Here is a 21,041-nt window from a genome sequence, read left to right as displayed (position 1 = left end):
TTAAAATATTTTAAATGAACGAGGAAAGGAATTAAACTATACAAATTATTTGCTTTCAGTTAAAATTCATTAATCCAGACCTGAACTTTCAACACTCACAAAATTACAATTAAAAAACTTAATTATTTTGCTTGTTCTTATAGTCGCGTATTCTCGGGTCGATCAGGATATCGAGAGATTGACAATTGAAAATGTTTATATAATTACAATTTATTAGTTTAAGAACATAAATGAAATAAGACAAATCAATAATAATAACCGACAAAAATAAACAACTCACAATAATCAGAATAATAATAATGACAACATCAAACAATAATAATAAATGTCAGTAATAAACAAATAATAATCATAGTAATCACAAACACAACAACAATAATAATAATAACAGACAGTGATAGATAAAACAGAATTTAAAGTAATCGACAGAATTTATTTACAGATAGTTAAATATAAATCAGTTCCATTGGCAAAAGTGAATGAATAAAATTTAGTACATTATCTCTTTAACTTATGGTCTTTTTTTCATGTTTAGTCTCCGGGAATCACCGTCATGTATTACTTCAGAGGATGAATATGTATGAGTGTAGTCTTGTACAGTCTCAGATCCACCATTTCTGAGATGTGTGGTTAATTGAATGAAACCCAACCACAAAAGAATACCGGTATCCACGATCTAGTATTCAAATCCGTATAAAACTAACTACTTTTACTTGGATTTGGACGTTGGATCTCTCGATTTCGAAATCAGCTGATTTGCGAAGACGCGTTCACTACTAGACCAACCCGGTAGGTGTTCACTTATAGTCTAACAGTAACTCACCGAACAACTTCTAATTTTCATGTATTGAAATTACTCGTGACGTCACCTTAATCGCGTCAAACTTACACTAGAAATTCGCTGCTTCACTGACCTCCTCGCAGACTGACATCTCACAGAAGTGATCTCGCATACTCACATCTCGCAGAACTACATCGTATCTTTTTCTCACAGATTCTCTTCTCGCAGAACTAATTTACTGGTCTTCCCCGGAGTATTTATACTCATGTCCTCTTTACCTGCAGGATCGGGCCCTATTTGGACGTGAGAACCATCGATCGAGCCCTTTCATTCCCATGTGTTCCTAACCTGGGTCCGGTAATCTTCGGAACAACATCTGTTTAGGTGTGTCAGCGGGCAGTATTAAAAGGACGATTGTTACACGGACCTGTTACCTTTACTAAAGGGTTTCTTTTAGCCCCTTTCTTGATTCTTCCCATTATTATATTTTCCCCTACTTTCTTCATAATTGGCAGTAATCCGTTATTGAGGTCCGTTATACCGGTCTTATTACATTATATATATATATAGTTATATTATTAGATTAATCTATGGTTATATACAGAGTCATTGAAAAAGAATGCAGCAATTTAAAAATATCTTATCTCAGATAATACTACTAGAGATAATCAAACGATTATTTTTCTTAAATTCATCAACTCAAAAACTTTTTTACTTATAAACATCAAATTGAACTTACAAATCGTCCTAAACGTGTTAAATTCGCAAGTATGCTTAAGAACATTTATGATAACGAAACATTTCTAAAACGCGTTATGTTTACGGATGAAGCGATTTTCCATGTCAGTGGTTGTGTCAACCGGGATAATTGTAGGATATGGGGATCTCAGCAACCCGATGAAATTATTGAGTATGTCAGACATTATTTATCAATTTATTTGTACGAATTTATTAAAATATTGATTATTTATCAGTAAACCCCTTCTGTAATCATAAGATCCAGTGAGTTGTGCTGGAATGTGAAAAACGATTTTTTTAGAAGATCTTCTTATAAAAATATTAAAGTTTTGGTTTTCTTATAAAATATTATAACCCTAACCGGATAATATATATATAAATTAATGTGACGAGATGATTTTTAAAAGCCTTTATTAGACTATTATATTTTACTTTCTTCATTTTAATCTGTAATTCCCATTGGCATATAAATCAATTGTTTTAATAGATATAATGTCCATGGTAAAGACACTTGTGCAATCTATATGCTGATATTATCGACAATAAAAGATAAAGCAATAGAGAAAAAAAATAAGAAGAATGCCAGAAAATGGTTATGCAAATTTTCAAGCATTGTCCTTGATATATTTTCATTTAAAAAATACAGCATAGGGTTTTTGTGTATTAATCGCTTAATTATTTACAATATTTACAGTACATTGAGAAAAATACCAAACTTTTTAGTGAAATTATATTTTGACCTTAAAAAATATGCAGAAAAGTAAAACCAGAGTGGTAGCGGCTCTGCTTTTCATCCGGAGGTCCCGGGTTCAAATCCCGGTTAGTATTAAAAGTATAATTGAAAAACAAAACAAAAATCTTAGTAAAAAAAATTGAACTGCAATTTACCTACTTGACCTAATGACGTTTTTATCGTTAAAATTACACTGTATTTAGAGTATAATTACAAAAGAAATTAAAACCAAAATCTTCAATAAAATTTGACTCTTATTTGATTTCCTTCGTACTTCATATGACGTTTCTATAACAGCCACATCTTGAGGAATATATAAACATCAGAAACTACAAAAAATGCAAAAACTTATTTAAATTTTCAATTCGGGTCTCATGGTACTTTAAAAAAAAAATTCCATGTCGTTCACATTAATACTATATACAGATTCATTTTCGATCTTTAAAATTAATGTTGAAAATATTTTAAGTAAATATTCTAATGATTTTTAACTATTCATTGTAACAGGACCAGCATAACGAACCAGGGTAATGGATTTCTTCCAATTAAGAAGAAAGAAAGAGAAAATAAAGAAGAATTTAGAAGGAACTAAAACAGATTTTTTTCTTAGAGTAATGGGTTCGTTTAACAATCTGTTCTTTGTAATACAGACAATGGTACCTCCAAAAGCTCAAGTTAGACCAGAAAATACTAGAAAAGTTAGACCAGAAGGGTTACCGAACTGGAATAAGATGACATAAAAAACTTAAAATCGCGTAAACGTTAAGTCGACAATGAAAATCATTACGCTTCAACGTTAACTTTTAAAGAGACGAGTCGGGTACTGGTTCTACAGGCCAGGGGATATAAATACTGCCAGAGACCAGCAAAGAGAGCCAGTAGTTCGGCGAGGCCGTGTTCGGCGCAGTTGTGGTAACAAGCGATAATAATTAGTAGTTCTGCGAGGCCTTTTTCGGTGCATTTGTGATAACTGCGATATCAATAAGCATGTGGTAACAATGAATGAACAGTACAACACGAGTATACCAGTGTAGACAGTAGGTGAATAAAAGAAGTTGTTCAGTGAGTTATTGGTAAACTGTAAGGAAAGTCACAGTATTATATTCATTCATAAAATGTGTAGGGTAGTTCTTTCATAAACAGTAAAAATAATACTTGAAAAAATTGAATAGTATGAACTTTACACTGTTCTAATGTTATCTTATTTTTTCATTATTAGGTTCTAGTAGTAATTATAACGTTTTTAGTAAATTGGACTGTATTCTTTTTTTTAAATTATAACTCCCTTTAAATAAATCTTGTCTTTTTATTTTAATTACTATTTTGTATGCAATATACACATATTGGTATTACTATTGGTATTATATTTATAAGAAATTTTACGTTTGTCTCTTAATATCCTTGCCGATCCACGAACACGCGACAATATGTTTTAAAAATATTTTAAACTATAAAATATTTAATACAAATATTGGTCTCACTTAATAAGAGAACAAATAAGACCACATGAAGTGAAGTTTTCAAATATATATATATATATATATATATATATAGAGAGAGAGAGAGAGAGAGAGAGAGAGAGAGAGAGACTTGTGTCAAATTCAACTTTTTAGTCAGCAGATTTTTGACATACGAGGAAAATTTGTCTATAAATAATGTTGAATATCTCGTCACCCTAAATCCGACCGACTTAAAATTTTGAAATCGGAAACAACTTCATCGTACGAAAGCGTACTTTCATCGTACGAAAGCTTAATTTTCTACAGACATTATACAAAAAGGCAAAAATTAAAAATTGCAAAAATTATCCCACCCTTTTTTTAATTTTCTCCAAATTTAATACTATCAATACCCTGATGTTAATAAAAATACAGGACCAAATCTGTACTCATATACATTTTTCAAAACTTTCTACGGTGTTTTTTTTAAAGTATTTTTGGACTCGGGGGTGGTGAAACGTCAACATTCGTAAAAACCTAGACTTCGAATTTAAATCGATGTATATCTTTATAGGTATTAGTTGCAATATAGCAGTAAGAACTACAGCCGAAAAACTAAAGTAATTAATTAAATTTGTTATATAAAGAAAATATTATTTTAAAAGGAATTGTTTTACTGAATTCCCCAAGAATAACTAGGTATACATATTATGTTAACAGTTGTATTAAATAATTGTGAGTATCAGAGTATTATAACAGATAGAATAACTGACAATCTAATTAAACAGGCAACAAAAACATATCATTGTAATTTATCCGTTAAGGTATTTTGTATAAATGTACGTGTCAAAGATATAAATATCTGAAGACAAATTTTGAAGATGTACAGCATTCTAATTAAAAATAATTATTTAATCAAACTAAGAAAAAATGTTCCTTCGTGGAAAAAATTCAATTAGGGTTTGGAAAGCGACATTAAGAGAATGTCAATTCAATATCGTTTTTTATTTCAGGTTGTTGCAATACTGTCTTTCTCCTACAAATCTTTCAAAAAATATAAATGTTATGATTAATTCAATAAAACAAAAGAAAAGGGAAATGCTCAATAGCATTCTTATAGAATAACGGATGATAAGTTACCGATGTCTACCTCGGTAATATAAAAATGTTTTTTTCTGTTTTTATTTCATTATTTAATATGTATCTGATTTAAAGTTGAGTGTACCATAGGTTATTCACGGCAAGGACTCTTTCGAAGGTTAAGTGCGATGGCAGAAGAATCATTGCTCGTGCATTTGTCACGATATGACATCTGATGAATCATCGACTCGAGACATGAAAAAGGGATCAGTGACCAAGTAACTTTAGTGCGTGTGGTGTTAAGGAATAACAGGTGTCAAAGTTTTCAATAAAGCATGAGAATTATAAATCTCTCGGGGGTTTTTGTCCGCTGAACAAGCTGAGACGGGATAATATAGTAATGCTTAACGCTCACGCGCACTGTTAAGAACTTTAACATAAAGGAAACATAAATCAACCCTGCATTAGACTACAATTTTATTTAATAATAACTGCAATTTCATTCAATTTTCTTTTCGGAATGCATATTAGTGTGTTTCTGCTGTTCTATTATACCAAATAAATGTTTTTACTAATAAAAGAAAAACTACACAAGTCTTTTAGAGTTATTATGATTAACAGAAAATAATTAAAATGGGTGTCGGATACTCACTGGTTAGAGGGTAATAATGAAAAAAATAATTTTTTTACTAAAAAGGGGCCAGAAAACTATTATCGGGCCCGATCCAAACGTCGCACTTAACATGACACTAATGAAAACTGAAATTTGCAATGGAACAGGTTACACGTTAGAAACCGGCCTTTAGACGAGTTTATGAACTCTACGGTTTATTGAACTTTATCGTTGAAGGATCTAACAAATATCTTACTACAACTCTTCGGATTACGTATTCGGTTTTTATTCTTTTCCTTAACTGATCATAGTAAATCAAAATGTCTTTTCATAAGACTATCGAAATTTTTCAAAAAGCAAGTACGTAGATTTTACGAGAGCAATAGAATTTTGCTTTTGGAATATAAGGCTGTTTAAAACAAAATATACTAATGGAAATACTATAAAAAGAAAAAGTATTGGTACCCGTGAAATTGGATTCAATTCCTTTCCGCAAGAAATTCCTAACACTTCCGCATTTTGTATATAAATGAAAGAAATTGCTGAAAACAGTTTTCTAGAGCCCAGTATGTTTTTTTGTGAGATCAGTTTTGATTGCTTATAGATGGTAATAATGTCATTTATAATTCAACGGACAATTAATAATTATGAAATAGGTAACTCCATTATTTTGATTTTAATAGAATTAAAAGCGCAACCTAATTTTTTTCCAAAAGGTTACTTAATAAGGTATTTTTTTCTTAATGTTTTCAACCATATATATATATATAATATATATAGGAAAAACATGATTTTGAAATATCATTATACGTGAAGTGAAAGCTTATTTCTTAGAAGAAGCAAAGAGTCTCCGAAGTTGTGGTTTTTAGTAGTCAATAAATCGTTACGTGACTTCACTATTCGCGGTTTAAAAATCACATTGGCACAAGAAAATTAATGATCCATTCTTCATAGCCGCAAAGCCATGTACTGCCGGTTATTGAATACAACTAAAATTATCATCAAAACGGTTCTCCTATTACATACAATGGATTTTTAATAACAATAAAGTATACTGCATGTTATAGAAAGGTAAAAAACCTTCATTTCATTTCATTTTTGTGCTTTTTTTACATACATCTCGTGACTAACCTTTTACAATAACCGGGAACCACAAAAGTACTTTAAATGGTCATATTATTTTTATTATTACCTATTGAATAATGTTATAAAAGTTGAAGATAATTACAATTATAATAACAGCAATAACATAATAATAAAAGATATTGAATGAACCGGTACTATTATCCTTTACATATTATTCAGTCATACATTTAAGAAAAAAATTTAAAAAAGAAAACAGTAATTTTTTTAACTTACTGCATAATAATAATAATAATAAAATACTGACAGAACTGGAATATAATGCGTCCATTTCATAACTTATATCTTTTAAAACGTATGTCATTTGAAGTTTCATCAAACATATTCGTATATCTACAATAAATTATAAATAAATAACTATACATGAAATGAATGTCATTAAAATTTAAGGAAAACCACAAAGATTGTATGAATGGAAAAGACTAATGTTCGAAAACTCAAACAACAAATAATTTCTTTTCAGAACACCCAATATTAATGTTTAAAAATTTAACTTTAAATACCTACTCGCTATTATTGAAATAATTTATGTTGATATGTATGTTTAAATAAATAATAAACAGTTGTTTTTTTTTATTCATTTAAGTTATGTGAATACACAATGAACTTTTTTTAAAAAAAAATCCTTTTATTTTATTTACAATTAATTTGAATAAATTTACGAACATAAATTACTTAATTATTTAATTGCATTTTTCTTTTTTTCTTTTGAGATTACGGGCATCGACTACTGTGGACATTTTACCCTATGAGAAAAGAAATTTTTAGCGCATGAAAAATGCCATGCCTGACCGGGATTCGAACCCAGGATCTCCGAATGAAAAGCTGAAACGCTACCATTCCGCCACAGAGATCATCATCATTATTATTTACACAAAATAATAGTATTAGTTACATTTAACGTACATGTTAAAGTAATATAAAAATAAGACGTTAACTTTTAATGTTAAACGAATGAGTTCATTGTAGACACTTTACTTGTCGAGAGCTACTTGTAGAGACTAAAGAAATGAATTACAAAAGACAAAGGATACAACTGCTATACATTCCAGAAAATAATGATTTCCTGGAATCCAGGAAATATCCAGGCGCTCGTGGCAATTGAAACATATGTGTCAGCTAGTTATTGTATTATAACTTATATAATTAAATATTATGTAAACCACGTAATAAATTTAGAACTGATATTTCAAAGAAAAAAAGGGAACTCTAAAACATTTGCATGGAAAGGTCAAGGAAAACTACAAGAAAACCTTGATCTGTATAATAATTATATATATATATACAAAATGAATAACAGAATGATAAAAGAAAAATTGTTTTAAGTCTAAATGAAACATACAAAAATAATAAATATAGGGCATAAAAGAGAAAGAAATATATAAAAAGTAGATAAAATCAGTAAAAAGATAATAAATAACGATTTGGAAGATGTTAATTACATATATTATTTGCAAATACTGTTGAATAACAATACAACAGTGTTTTTTTTTAAAAATAATATTAAAAACATATCTACTTGAACTCAACAATGACATTATAGTAACTATAACAGACTGATAACAGGGAGTTGGCACTACTTACTAAACCTAATTAATTTAAAAATTAAGTACTTAATTATGTACTTACTTAATCTACTTTCAAATTAAGTATGAGTTTGGTAACTCTGTAAATTAAGTATGTATTAGGTAGTAATTGTAATTTACTGAAAATTAGTTAAGACAATGTTAATTGTAAAACATCATTTTTTCTTCCTTGTACGAAGTAAAGAAATTATTGTGATCGCGAAAAATTTCGGTTATCAGATTTCAACGGAAATATCCAGTTTAACCATCCCTGAATCCATTTCGTCTTGTTTTGGCTTGGCGTCTGTACATAAGTATGTATGTATGTAGGTATGTATCTGTATACATACTGTATGTATGATCTGGCATAACTTAAAAACGATTAGCCGTAGGATATTGAAATTTTTTATTTAGGACTGTTGTAATATGTAGTTGTGCACCCCCCTTTTTTACTGAAATCGACTGAACCAAAAGTGTCCAAAAAGAAATGAAAAATCAAAAAAAAAATTTGATTTTGGACTTTTTCATAACTGCAGTAGTCAGCCCTCATTCAGAGCTTTTCAATGATATATCATAAGTTGTAGTTATTTTCGTTGGTTCCAGAGTTATAGCCAAATAAAACTTTAATTAATAATATATTTGGAACTTACAAGGGGAAGGCACATGGGTTCAAATCATACTTCATCTCTTTTTTTTTAAATTTAAATATATTGATTTATTAATAATTGTTAACCTCTGAGTGTAAAAAATTTTACGATAAATAATATTCAATAATAGCAATAAAAAACAAATATGAAAAAAAATCAGAAGTTATAAGTGAAATTAAGTTTTACTCGTGTGTACTTTTAAAAATGTATATATGTAATTTAATAGGCGTAAAAGGAAATCATGTAGTGTCCGCATCAGATTTTTTATATTAAATAAACGCTTCGTAATAAAAAAATCGGAGGAATATTTTTAAGGATAGTAGTCAGTTGTTACATTCTCAGATGCATATACATACAATTCAATAATTGTAAAATTGGTGAGATAAAAATATGGTCTACAAAATATTCTGATATGTAATCATGATAAAGTAACTAGATACAATACGAATGATACATTTTTAAAAATACAAATGAAATGTAATATACATGTTGCAGTATTAAATAACTTCTTACATTGATAAATTATTCGTTTATTGATTTGAATTCCGTGATCTTCGCATAGAACATACTAAAAAATCAAATTTTCTTATAATTATTGTATTTTTTTCAACATTACCTTGTAATCAATAGAGATTTTTAAACAGTGGAAATCTATAAACTTAACAAATTGTAGTGTTTAGTAGAATTGTTTATAAATATTTACATTATTATTAAGTAATGCTGATAAGTAATTTACCATAAAATGGTAAATTACGTATTTGAAAAATTGTATTCTAGGATCAGACAGTCAGATTATATTTTGTGTTATAATTTTGGATTTTAAAAATTAAAAAAATAATCTCGAGTATTTAAAATTAGAATCTTATGATAGATTTAAGAACATGCAAAAAAAATATTTTCTATTTTTTAAACAACTAAAAATATACAGAATCTCTATTTTTAATTAAATATTGTATAGCATATAATACCTTTCAACCGTTTCATAAATAAATCTACTAATTTAAACTTTCTTTTTTTCATAATATTTCGGTAAAAATACATGTAAGATACTCGTTATCACAATAACATTAAAAAAAAGCTGATAACACAGTTGTAGGACTTCCCCGTTACGCTAATTTTTTTCTGACAAACCCATACAACTTAATTTAAAATATTTATAATTTTATTTAAATATAATATTTTTCTACGACAGCTGTACGTCAGTGCTACACTAGCGCTCCTTGTGATAGTAGGTGACACTATTGACATAGTCTACCCACTTAGCCACTGGTTTAGAGCATTTTTTGGGGTGGGGAGTGCGATTTTTTAAATATTTTTTATTTGTTAACAAATGTGGCTAAGAAAAATAAGACCTTAATTAGGCAAAATCTCGAGATACTGAGGGTGACGTTGCTCCACGGTCTCACTCACTCAACCTTTGAAGTTGAAAATTTATTAATGCCCCATATACAAAAGTAATTTGACCAAGTCTGGTCAAAATCGGTCCAGTAGTTCCGGAGATATAAGGTGTGAGACACCGAACACACACACGTACGGAATTGCGGGGAAAACTGCATATTCCCAAATTGAACCAATTACAACACTTTCCCTTCTCCAGATGTAGCTTGGCTATGGCGCTAGACGGAAAAGTAATAATTAATTTCTGGTTCATTTACTTGAAAATGTTTTAAAAATTGTAAATAGAGAGCTGAAAACAATAAAGATGCAAGTTTTAATCGGCTAACCTAATTACTGCAAATTATTTAAGTGTTACGTAATTACAATACTATGTGGTTGCCACAGCCAGGTAACAAGTCGTTATTTTTACTGGTTGATTGCTTTCAAATCTTTAATTACTCAAAAAAATTTTTTTGTTATATTTTTTTAATAATATAATTTTTTTTTAAGTACTAATTACTTTCTTTTGTATTTTCCATCATTTTTCCTAGTAATTTTTTGTTTTATGATTTTGAATGATAAAAACTAAGAATTTTTTCCGAGATCTCTTACCTGAAGAGAGCTTTAAACACATTTATTTAAAAATAAAATGATTTTCAAATCATTTTAATGTACGCTTAAAACATACATTATTCATGTATAAGTTATAATTAATTAACAATTAAACAAAAATTGTTTTCTCTAATGTAATTAAGTGTAAGATATCCTTTTTTATTATTAGTAAAGGACAAGACAGTCAAAATTGTTACCAGATTGAATTTTATACAATAAACTAGCGGACTCGGCAATGCTTCGCTATTGTTTGCTTTGGTTTTATATACACCTCTCCTGAAGGGGCGGACCCGCAATTAAGCATAATTCAGCTCTGGGAGGTGTCGTCGCCAACTCAACTTAACCAAGACCCACCCGGGTTGGTCGTAACAGTTGCTTGGCTCTAACTGGGTCCCCCGACGGTGCCCCAGACAGGTCTCGGTCTCAACAGCTCGAGGACGACGGAGTCCTCTTGTCTCATCATCGTCGCCGATCCCAGCAAGCCCGGACGTACTATGACTCCACAGGAGGCTGTCTATCACCCCCTCGCTACCTTATCGTTCCTGTCTTTGTGTTGTAGTATCGTTGTTATATATTTTGGCACACCCCTGAATTTTTCGACTCCAGATAGCATGTTCGGTACAATCGTGTCTATATCGAGGGGGTCCAGTTATTTGTTCGCAAATGCCTCTTTCAACCATCCACCGTCGACACCTGAACACATCATGTTCAGGGTAGTCATAGTTCCCGCAATATAGGCACTCGGAATTGAGAGCCCTCCTCCTCCCGAAAAAATTTGACCGGAAGAACCCGTGCTCCGTTAAGAACTGGGATAGCCAGAAACTGAGTTGCCTAAATTTGCGGTCAATCCATGCTGCAACCTGTTTGAGCGGTGGGCCCAACGCCCCGTTGATGGTCGATCCCACCTCATCTGCCACTCTCGTGTCATGCTCGCCCGAGCAATTACTTTACTCCTCCCCTAATAATATTATACCGCATCACCGACAACTGTCGGAGAGGGGGAACTCCAGCAATTACTATGTCAGCCTCTGTTGAGTCTGAGGAATAGGCAGATGCGATCCTGAGGACTATTCTCCTTTGGACTCGAGTCCTTCTCCAGCGCAGTTTCCCAGACCGTGATTCCATAAAGGAATACTGAGTTTATGACATAAGCATGTGTCCTCCTGCGAGATGACCTTGGACCAGACAAGGTACTGAGCAGTCTGTGTAATGCCTTTACCAGTTTTTCGGCTTTTGCTGCGGTTTCCTTGGCGTGGACTGAGAATGTTCTTCGTTTGTCCAGCCACACTCCAAGATATTTGACGGAGTCTGAGCAGCGTACGGGATTGATTGAAACGGGTGCCAGCAGCCTTCTGCCAGTCATAGTGATGAACTTCGTCTTTTCATAAGATAGGCGTAAACCTTTCACCTGTATCCAGCTCTTGACCCTCCGTATTGCCATGTTGGCCGTAGTCGCCACATTCTTCCCCAACCCCTCCATCACTTTGAGGGCTAGGTCCTCCGCGAAGACAATCGGGACAACACCCTCCGGATAATTCAGTCGGAGAACACAGTCATTGATGCTTCACTATTGCTAAATTCAAGCATAACAAATCTCACTACTATAAAAATCATTAAAAATCGTAAAATAAATAACGTAAAACTTATTTTACTAAATTTAATGCCGTTGCAAATATCGAGAGAAATCTTCTATATCGATTGTCATTGTCTATATCAATTGTTGTATATGACGGTTAAGATCCCAAATTCCAAAACAATAAACTAATCTGCATTACAAACGAAAACTTGTACCCAAAAAAATCCCAGACCCATCCTCAGAATAAGAGCTGACTAACCAAACAAATCTTTGAGTACGTACCGTATTTATTCGAGTACCCCCCGCACTTCTTTTTCTTGAAATTGGAGAGAAAAATAAGGGTGCGGGGCTTACTTGAAACATAGCCTTTAGCCAGGATAATTTATGTAAAGTAAACGTTTTCTTAGAAATACCTAAATTCAATCACATAAAGATAGTTACATTAGGCTTTCGTTCATCAATACCGGATACCGCTTATACAGAATACATCCTTAATTATTAACATCCTGTTCATATTATCGATAGGAACGAAGTTACGGTATTTTTATAAACTGATTCATTCGGTATAGGCTGAATGAATGACACGGTTCTAATGACACTACAGTTACAGTATTAGTTACCCATCGTCGTCTTGTCTATTCGCCACAGTCGTTGTGCTGTTTGTATATGTGGACAGTTATGTGCATTTTATCTGTTTAGTTTATCTTAAGTTTAATACGGTGATTTATTTTAATTATGGCATTAAAATGAGTACAAAAGGAGAGCGTCTACGATCTTTTACAGTAAATGAAAACCTGCGGGTTATAGAAGAGGCTGAAAAAATTGGAAATCGGAGGCAGGAAGAAAATTTGATGTAGATGAAAGTTGCATTCAAGACTGGCGTAAGAAGAAACAACTTCTGGTGAAAGGCGCTGGTAATAAAAGGGCTTTTCGTGGCTTAAAACCAAAATACACAGATATAGAAAAAAAATTGTATGATTATTGGAAAAATGGAAATGCGGTTATGTTGTCACGACAGAAATGTGTCAATCATATGTTCGTGAAGTCGCTAAATCATTGAATAAAGTCATTTTAAAGCAAGCCGTGGATGGATAACACGATTTTTTACACGAAATGATTTGTCAAAAAGTCGTAAGACGACCATTTCTCACTGACTTCCAGTGTCCCCCAACCGTATATTTTGAAATGACATTTGACAAAACCGTAAACAAAAAAGGTAAAAAAAGTGTTACGATTCGTACTGGTGGTAATGAAAAACAAAGGTGTAGTGTTATGCTTTGCATTACTTCTTATGGATAAAAATTACCTCTGTACATTGTTTTTAAAAGAAAAATTCTTCCTACCGTATAAGTAAATGGAGTTATTATCAGAGCACAGGAATCAGGTTGGATGGACGAAACCTTAATTTTAGATTGGATTGGATCAGATGTGTATGGCAAAAACGATCAGGAGATTTACTTAATAAAAAAATACTGGTATGCTGGTAATGGATAGTTATCGGGGGCATACGACTGATAAGGTGAAAGACATTTTCAAAAAGGGTATGACAGACCAAGTAATAATTCCAGGCGGATTGAAAACTCTATTGCAACCACTAGATATCTACATTAATAAACCGTTCAAATCTGCATAAAACAACTGTACAGTAAATGGATGGCTGATGAAACTTTCTTTCTCACGCCTACAGGAAGAATCAAACGCCCAGATTTTAACCAGATCTATATTTAGATAAAAAATGCTTGGGAAGGTATTTCCCCGGAATTAGTAAGGAAAAGTTTTAAAGAATGCGGAATATCTAATGAACTTGATGGTAGTGAAGACGATCACATTTGGCAGAGCGACATGGAGACTACCGGTAACTCTTCTACAGACATTGACAGTGACAATGAATTAAAAATAAAATCCCATATTAAAAAGGTGTACTGAAATGATCCTTTTCAACATGATACTTTCTTTTCCTTTTACTGGCCTACTGATTCTGAACTAAACTAGTACTTATGATAATTAATTGTTAATGTAACATTAATATTGTAATTCAAATGAACGAATAAAATGCCTTACTTTCTGAATATTTTCGTATTTACTTATTTTTTTATCATATCTGTTGCACTTTAAAATACTGGTATATACTCGATTTTATTTTTTCAGATTTTCGGTCCGAGAAATCGATGTGCGGGGCTTATTCGGAGGCAGGGGGTACTCGAATAAATACGGTATTTTCAAAACAAAAAACAAATCATTTGGTTCAACCAAACAGAAAAAAGATATTCCAAATCACAGAAAGCATGCTCCTGGACGAAACAGCCAAAACAATCACTAAGGACGAGAAAACGAGATTCCAAACCAAAATTAACATCAAACGTAATATCCAAGAAAGGAAAGTTAGATCAGAAAATGAAGTAAACTAAATTTACATAAAAAAAATATATATTTTGCGACACGCTTAAGGCTGTATTTTAAACAAGATTCTGTTAACCTAAATTCGAGCAATTAAATTTATTGGTAATAAGCAATAAATATCTTTTAAAATTATTTTTACATTTGATAAATCTACGTTTGCTGTTTTATAATGTTTTACTTACCTCGTTCAAAATGAGACTCACGAATTAGCGAGACAAGAAAGAGAAATAATGATATCAGTGTGAAATTACGTGATAAAAATAATAGATATTCCTACACCCAAAATTTCCTAAGCTACAGGCAACCCAGCATTCTAACATTTAGACCAGTCAGATGATTTATTTACAAAGTAAACGTCACTTTATTTAATCAGATATTTTACTTAATAACAAATTACTGAAAGCCTTGTTACAGTCATTTTTCTTCTGTACAAGGATACATAATATTTGATAAATCCAAATAAGGCCAGAGTTCAGACAAAAAACCTTCCGAATAAAAGAAATTATACTAGTAGTAAAATCATGAACTTAACTTACTACCCTACAAAGAAAATCCCATAATTTATTTATGAAATGAAAGTACTGTTACAGATTGACGTAAAATTATTTCAATATTATTATAATTATTGGTAATTTGGAATATTTAATTAAAAATATCCTGTCATAAATTTTATTTATGAACTAAACTTATTCTTCTGCTAGTAGTTGCAGCATGGCGACTTATATTTTGTACGTTTTACTATTTTTATTGTTATTATTTTTTATTTTTTTACCAGCTCAATTGATGTTCCTCTCATTATCAGTACCTACAGAAAAAAAATAGCTCTACCTGAAAATTTTAAAAAATCCTAGTAAAAATTGTTTTACAAATGTTTATTCCTTTTTACTTGTTTCCTTTCAAATTTTTTTAGTGAAGTCCAGAATCCTGTAGGGATAAACAACAGAAAATAATCTTTACCTGGGGCAGCATCCATTTAACAATGTAAACAAAATATTTTATGAGATTTGTTTAAATTATAATGGCTTTTAATTTTTCCTTCTTTTTAATATCTCCTAAAAGAGCCAATCACAAAACAGTGTTTTGTTAGGATTAAGGAAACAGATTTCCTGCAATTTCAACTTTTGTATAACTCATACAAGTTACTAAAATGCCTTTTATTCTCATAATTATGTGTGTATGTTCATAAATTTATGCGTTGAAAATACAATTTACCAAATAGTTTTCTTCTTTTCTTTATATTAAAAAAATAATCCATTTCATTCCCTAAATTCGTTCACCTTTTACAGCCTTTTTATGGACAAGATATGTAAATATTTTAGTTTTGAAATTCAACAAAAAAAATTTTAATCAAATTATTTTAATCAAGTCTTGTTCTGTTTGATTTTTTGACGATATATTTTTTAACGAAAGGATCAAAAATAAAAATTCATTGATCAAGTGATAGAAAAAGAACGGTAATGTGAAATCATCAAAAATAAGTCATGTGATTTATTAAAACTGATTGATTTCTGTGTTACAAAAAAAATTTTCCCTCATGGAAGGTTTGAAAGTTATCTTCTTTTCAAGATATCACAAAATGTTTTCTACGAAACAATTTGTTGCCCTACCCAACTCCATTATTATTTGTTATTATTATTAACATTTAATGCATCTTAGATGACTAAGTTACAAAAAAAAGTTTGTTGCAAGACTATCTGTAAATATTCTATAAGAAAAAGTCATATATTTAAATCAGAATTAATTTCCTTGGAATAGATTCACATTTTTTTTTTTAAAGTACACCTGATTTTCTAAATAAATATATTTTCGTTCCGTTTTTATATTTAATATGATTTGTGTCCTTAAATAAAATCTTTAGAGTTATAATAGAATTCCGTTAAGAATCTACGGTATGGACTATTCAAGAGTTTATCAGTAAAAACCATGAAATTCTTCGAGATTTTATTTATAAGCTTTTTTTTTAAAATTTCTTCCCGGTTGAGGTAAATTATGAAAAAAATTATTCATAAATCCATCTAATTGTTTCAATTCTATTGAAAAATAAGTATGAAGTTATAAGAAATTTACATAAGATTTAAAAAACTACGGAGAAGGTAACTTTTTATTATCAGATTATTCATTAATTGAATAATTTAAACTAAAATTAAATAATATAATTCCAGGGAATTTGTATTATATCTGTAGAAATAAATAGCATCCAGTTCTACCTATTTGGTAGATTTCATAAGAAAGCTACCTATTGTAATGGGTACCATGATTCGACTTCCAGAAAATTTCGACATATAATTGCGTTTCGCACCCCCAGACTCCAAAACCACCGTCAGTTTAAACGTTTATATATATATATATATATATATATATACGTCTTTCTGTGGACACCATAACTGCTGTAATTTTGCGCCAATCACTTTCAATTTATTTCTTAAAAATAACTCGTCCAAAAATTTCGGTCGAGTTCGTTAACGACCAAAATCTGACCGTGCGGGTGGAAATGGGGGAGCTTTTTCGAAAAAAAAATTATCACTATAACTTTAAACTAAAATATCGTATTCGTTTAAAGTCTCTACTATTCTCTGGGTAAGGGCCTAAAACTTATATAAATAAACTGTTTTTGGTATCACCAACCATTGGCCCACGGGGTGGAAATAATAAAGTTTTCAAGTAAAAAATATACTTCCGTTAATAGGCACACTGTCGAATCGATTTAAACTGTTCGTTAGTCCTCTAAACATTACCTAAAAACTTTTTCTGAAACAATTTTTGGTATGACCAACCATTACAGCAAGGGATGACCAAAATGTTGCTGGAATTGTAAGAAGATGTGGTATCCTAATCATGTGAAACTTTCTTCACAAGCAACCATAGTCGTATTCAGTAAAGTTGAAGTTTTTCTTAAATTTAAGGTGGAAATCTTTTTTATCTCCCTACTTACCACCGGTAAAATATACTTCCAGCTTCCGGCGTGCCGAAAGGGATTTTTTTCCCATCCTAATTTTTAATTAGTCATTAAAAACTATACTTTTTATAACATATATTAGTCATAATATATGTTATAAAAAAAAGATTTAAGTAATGTAAAATAAAAAAAGTAAAATTCAGTAATGTAAATTCAGTACTGTAGCTTCATGTTAACATTAATCATTAAATTTTAATGTTCTTTAATATAATAATAAATCTATCTAAAAAATTCTGTCATTTAAAGGAGAGAAGAATAAAAGGTTGAAACGTGTATGGAATATTAAATCAGTGGAATGATGTATGCAAATAGGGGGAACGAATGTCACAGTGACAATAAGGTAAAAAGATGTAAGGTTCAAATAGAATTGTCAGAAGTAATATAATAAATTGTCAGTATAAAATTATCGATCTTTATGTAATAAAATATTCAATGTAAATCACTTCCAATGCTGAGGTAATGGTTATTACCAACAGTAATCCTAAGTGATTGTATCGTATTACAATATTAGAAACATAATATTTCAATAAATAAAAGTCTTACGAAACCGTGGCAAAAAGTATACGTAAACAAATCATATAACATTTTCAGCTAAGATTTATTGAATCCGTTCAAGTAAGTAACATTTTATTTATGGCAAAAAAAGATCTTTAAACAACTTTTCAAATTTCTATCTTAGTGTATAAATCCCAGAAATTAAAAAAAATTAATAAATGGATTTATAATTTAATAAACACTTCCAAGAAATATTTAGTTTGTGTATAACAGAAAAATTATGAAGATTCATGGTATGAAATTACTTTTACAAAAGAAAAATTAAATCTATTTTAAGAAATATTACATATTTAATTAAATAAACGATAAAATTTACTTAATTTTACAAAAAAAATGAAATGAAATATTTTATTAATTATAAGACCAATTCAATTTTAAATTACGGTACTAAACTTTCACAGATTTTTACTGCTAAAAATCATTCGTTTTTTCCGACTTTAAAATAAAATTACGGTATTACTTTCGGTCGCACGGTGTGATTAGGTAGTGAAATTTAATTATCTTTACATTTTGAGGTATGAGGCAAACGCAAACATCATTTAGTAAAATATAATTTCTTTATACATATATTATATATGTCGGAGAGGCGAGGAGATTTGTCAGGGATTCAACGTTTTGTGTTTCACTCATTTTTATTATTACAAGTGGAGAATATATAAGATTATAATAAAGTTCAATTAATAAAAATGAGTAGATAACTCGTACAATGAAATAATTACAAATGATAATTATCACTTATCAATAACTCAGTAGTACACGAATTATAATATAAGATTAATTTAATTTAGAATTCAAATAATATTAAAACAACTTGCGATAGACCGAGGCTCAGGGAAATAACGAATTCGCGATCACCAGGACGTCTGTTCGATCTGGGTTCCAAAGCAAGACTGCCTTTTCTCAATATTCTCAAATAATATGCCTACTGCATATTTCCTTTTCCTTATTAATTTTATGATACCCCTATCGTCCTGGGATCCCGACTACGTTGACAACCATGTGCCTACCTGGGCCTAAGCCTACCGCAATAAAACAATTTAAACCTTATTTTACAAAATATTACAAGTAATAGTACATTTCTTAAAACTACTAAAAATACAGATATTCTAAAGAATATTCTCATCGTTTTGTCGGAAGATACTCCACTGTACTTTATTCTCCGACATATATATATAATTGAAGCTCAAAAATCTCCATAACTATTGGATCAATTTCATTGAAATTTATATGTTATATAGTACTATATCTGAAGTTGTGCATATCAGAATTTTATGAATTTGGCTGAATCGTTTATCAGTTAAGCTCAATTTAAGGTGAACAGGCAACGTAATCTCCATTTCACGTTATGTTGACTCTTTGTTGGTGTATTTTCATTCGCAATTATGGAGTGAGTCACAGTGGTGAGCGAGTTAAACTTGATGCTTGTGTGTAGACTCGTCTTTTTTTTTTTTAATTGCTTCATCAAATTACGGTTATAATAATTAAATTTTCTTATATACAAAAATATATTTTAATATACTCGTATGTTTAATTTAATTTATGTTTTGTATATTTCTTTGAAAAAAGATAATACAAAAAATATTATATAAAATAAAATGACGAAAAGTCGGGCTTCTTGCGCTGAACTGCGGAAGAATTTATTATTATGCCTATAATTATTATCACCCCACATCTCAGCTGTTTTCAGATAGAATTTCACGTTTGTTGCTTCTACAGTAATTATAATTGTTATAAGTTAAAAAATAATAATTAATCAACATAAATGGAAACCTGGCAATAACGAACGATTTTTTTAAATAGTTTTTTAAGAGAAAACAATCGATACAAACCATCCAATCTTTTAATAATTGTAAACTATGAATTTTTTTCAATAAAATAGCTACATTAATTTTACCCATAACTCAAATTTCTTATTAAGCAATAATATACAGCATTTTTCTTCATTTCTGCGAATTAAATGCAAGTTAAATACAAGGATTTTTTCAGGGATTCTAAAAAAATTCTTATAAAAACTGAAGTATATTTTCAATTGTAAGACGGTATAGCATGAGAAGGACAAGCATCCGTTTCCTAGATCATTTGTCTGGAATCAGACATGTACCAGGCTCAAAATTCTAATTGTAACAACACATTCTCTAGCCTACCAGAAAGAGCAAGCAAAGTCCTTTACTTAGGCACCATATGTATATGCACAGACTTTAATCCTTGAAATTCTGTAGGCTACTATTCAGTATCTATCTTCCTACTATGCTGCCGTCTCCCGTACCCCCTAAAAATGGTGGAACAATTAATTGCTTATTATAAGAGAGTAATCAGTTAAAAAACGCAATGTAGAACGGGTCGGTACAACGAATTGCTTTAAACATCCCTATGTTTCATCGCCATGGCGATCTAGACTGACTCGGTTGATTGGATTTCGGAACAAGAGACTTGACCGTAATGAGTGAATCGGATTCATCTGATTGATAAAAGAAGATAATTTTATTGAGAAAAGAGTGAGGTATTACCTATCTGCCAAAAAGTTCCGACCACCGGGCGCATGGCTGTTTTCAGGTGCAGAATGAAACCAGAGGTCAGATGGCCTGAAAGTTATGATAAAATGCAGCCCAGATGCGCTCCAACTCCGCTACACCTGTGAGTTTTACACTTAGGAATACAAATAAAATTTGAATTTCTATTTCTGTACTGATTATGGATACCTAACTGGTTTCGAGAGTCTGGTAGGAGAATTTACATTCAATTTGTTGAGTATAATATAACCACATTTTAATATTTATTTAAGATAATATTACAGCATCGGAATCGTTGTAAACGCTGTAAAACTAA

The 21,041-nt window shown here is 30.5% G+C and overlaps 1 long non-coding RNA gene across 1 annotated transcript in view; it reads left to right on the top strand.

The window, feature by feature from the left end:
- Nucleotides 1–18,037: 18,037 nt before the first annotated feature.
- The window catches only part of LOC142334464 (uncharacterized), a 29,029-nt gene continuing 26,025 nt past the window's right edge, over nucleotides 18,038–21,041 (top strand). Inside the window, exon 1 of the long non-coding RNA XR_012758829.1 lies at nucleotides 18,038–18,275. This is a non-coding gene — a long non-coding RNA (uncharacterized LOC142334464). The remainder of the gene's footprint in view (nucleotides 18,276–21,041) is intronic.

The sequence above is a fragment of the Lycorma delicatula genome, chromosome 1, assembly GCF_047948215.1.
Source record: "Lycorma delicatula isolate Av1 chromosome 1, ASM4794821v1, whole genome shotgun sequence".
In the NCBI taxonomy this organism is placed as follows: Eukaryota; Metazoa; Arthropoda; class Insecta; order Hemiptera; family Fulgoridae; genus Lycorma; species Lycorma delicatula.
This window is presented reverse-complemented; position numbering and strand designations above follow the sequence as displayed.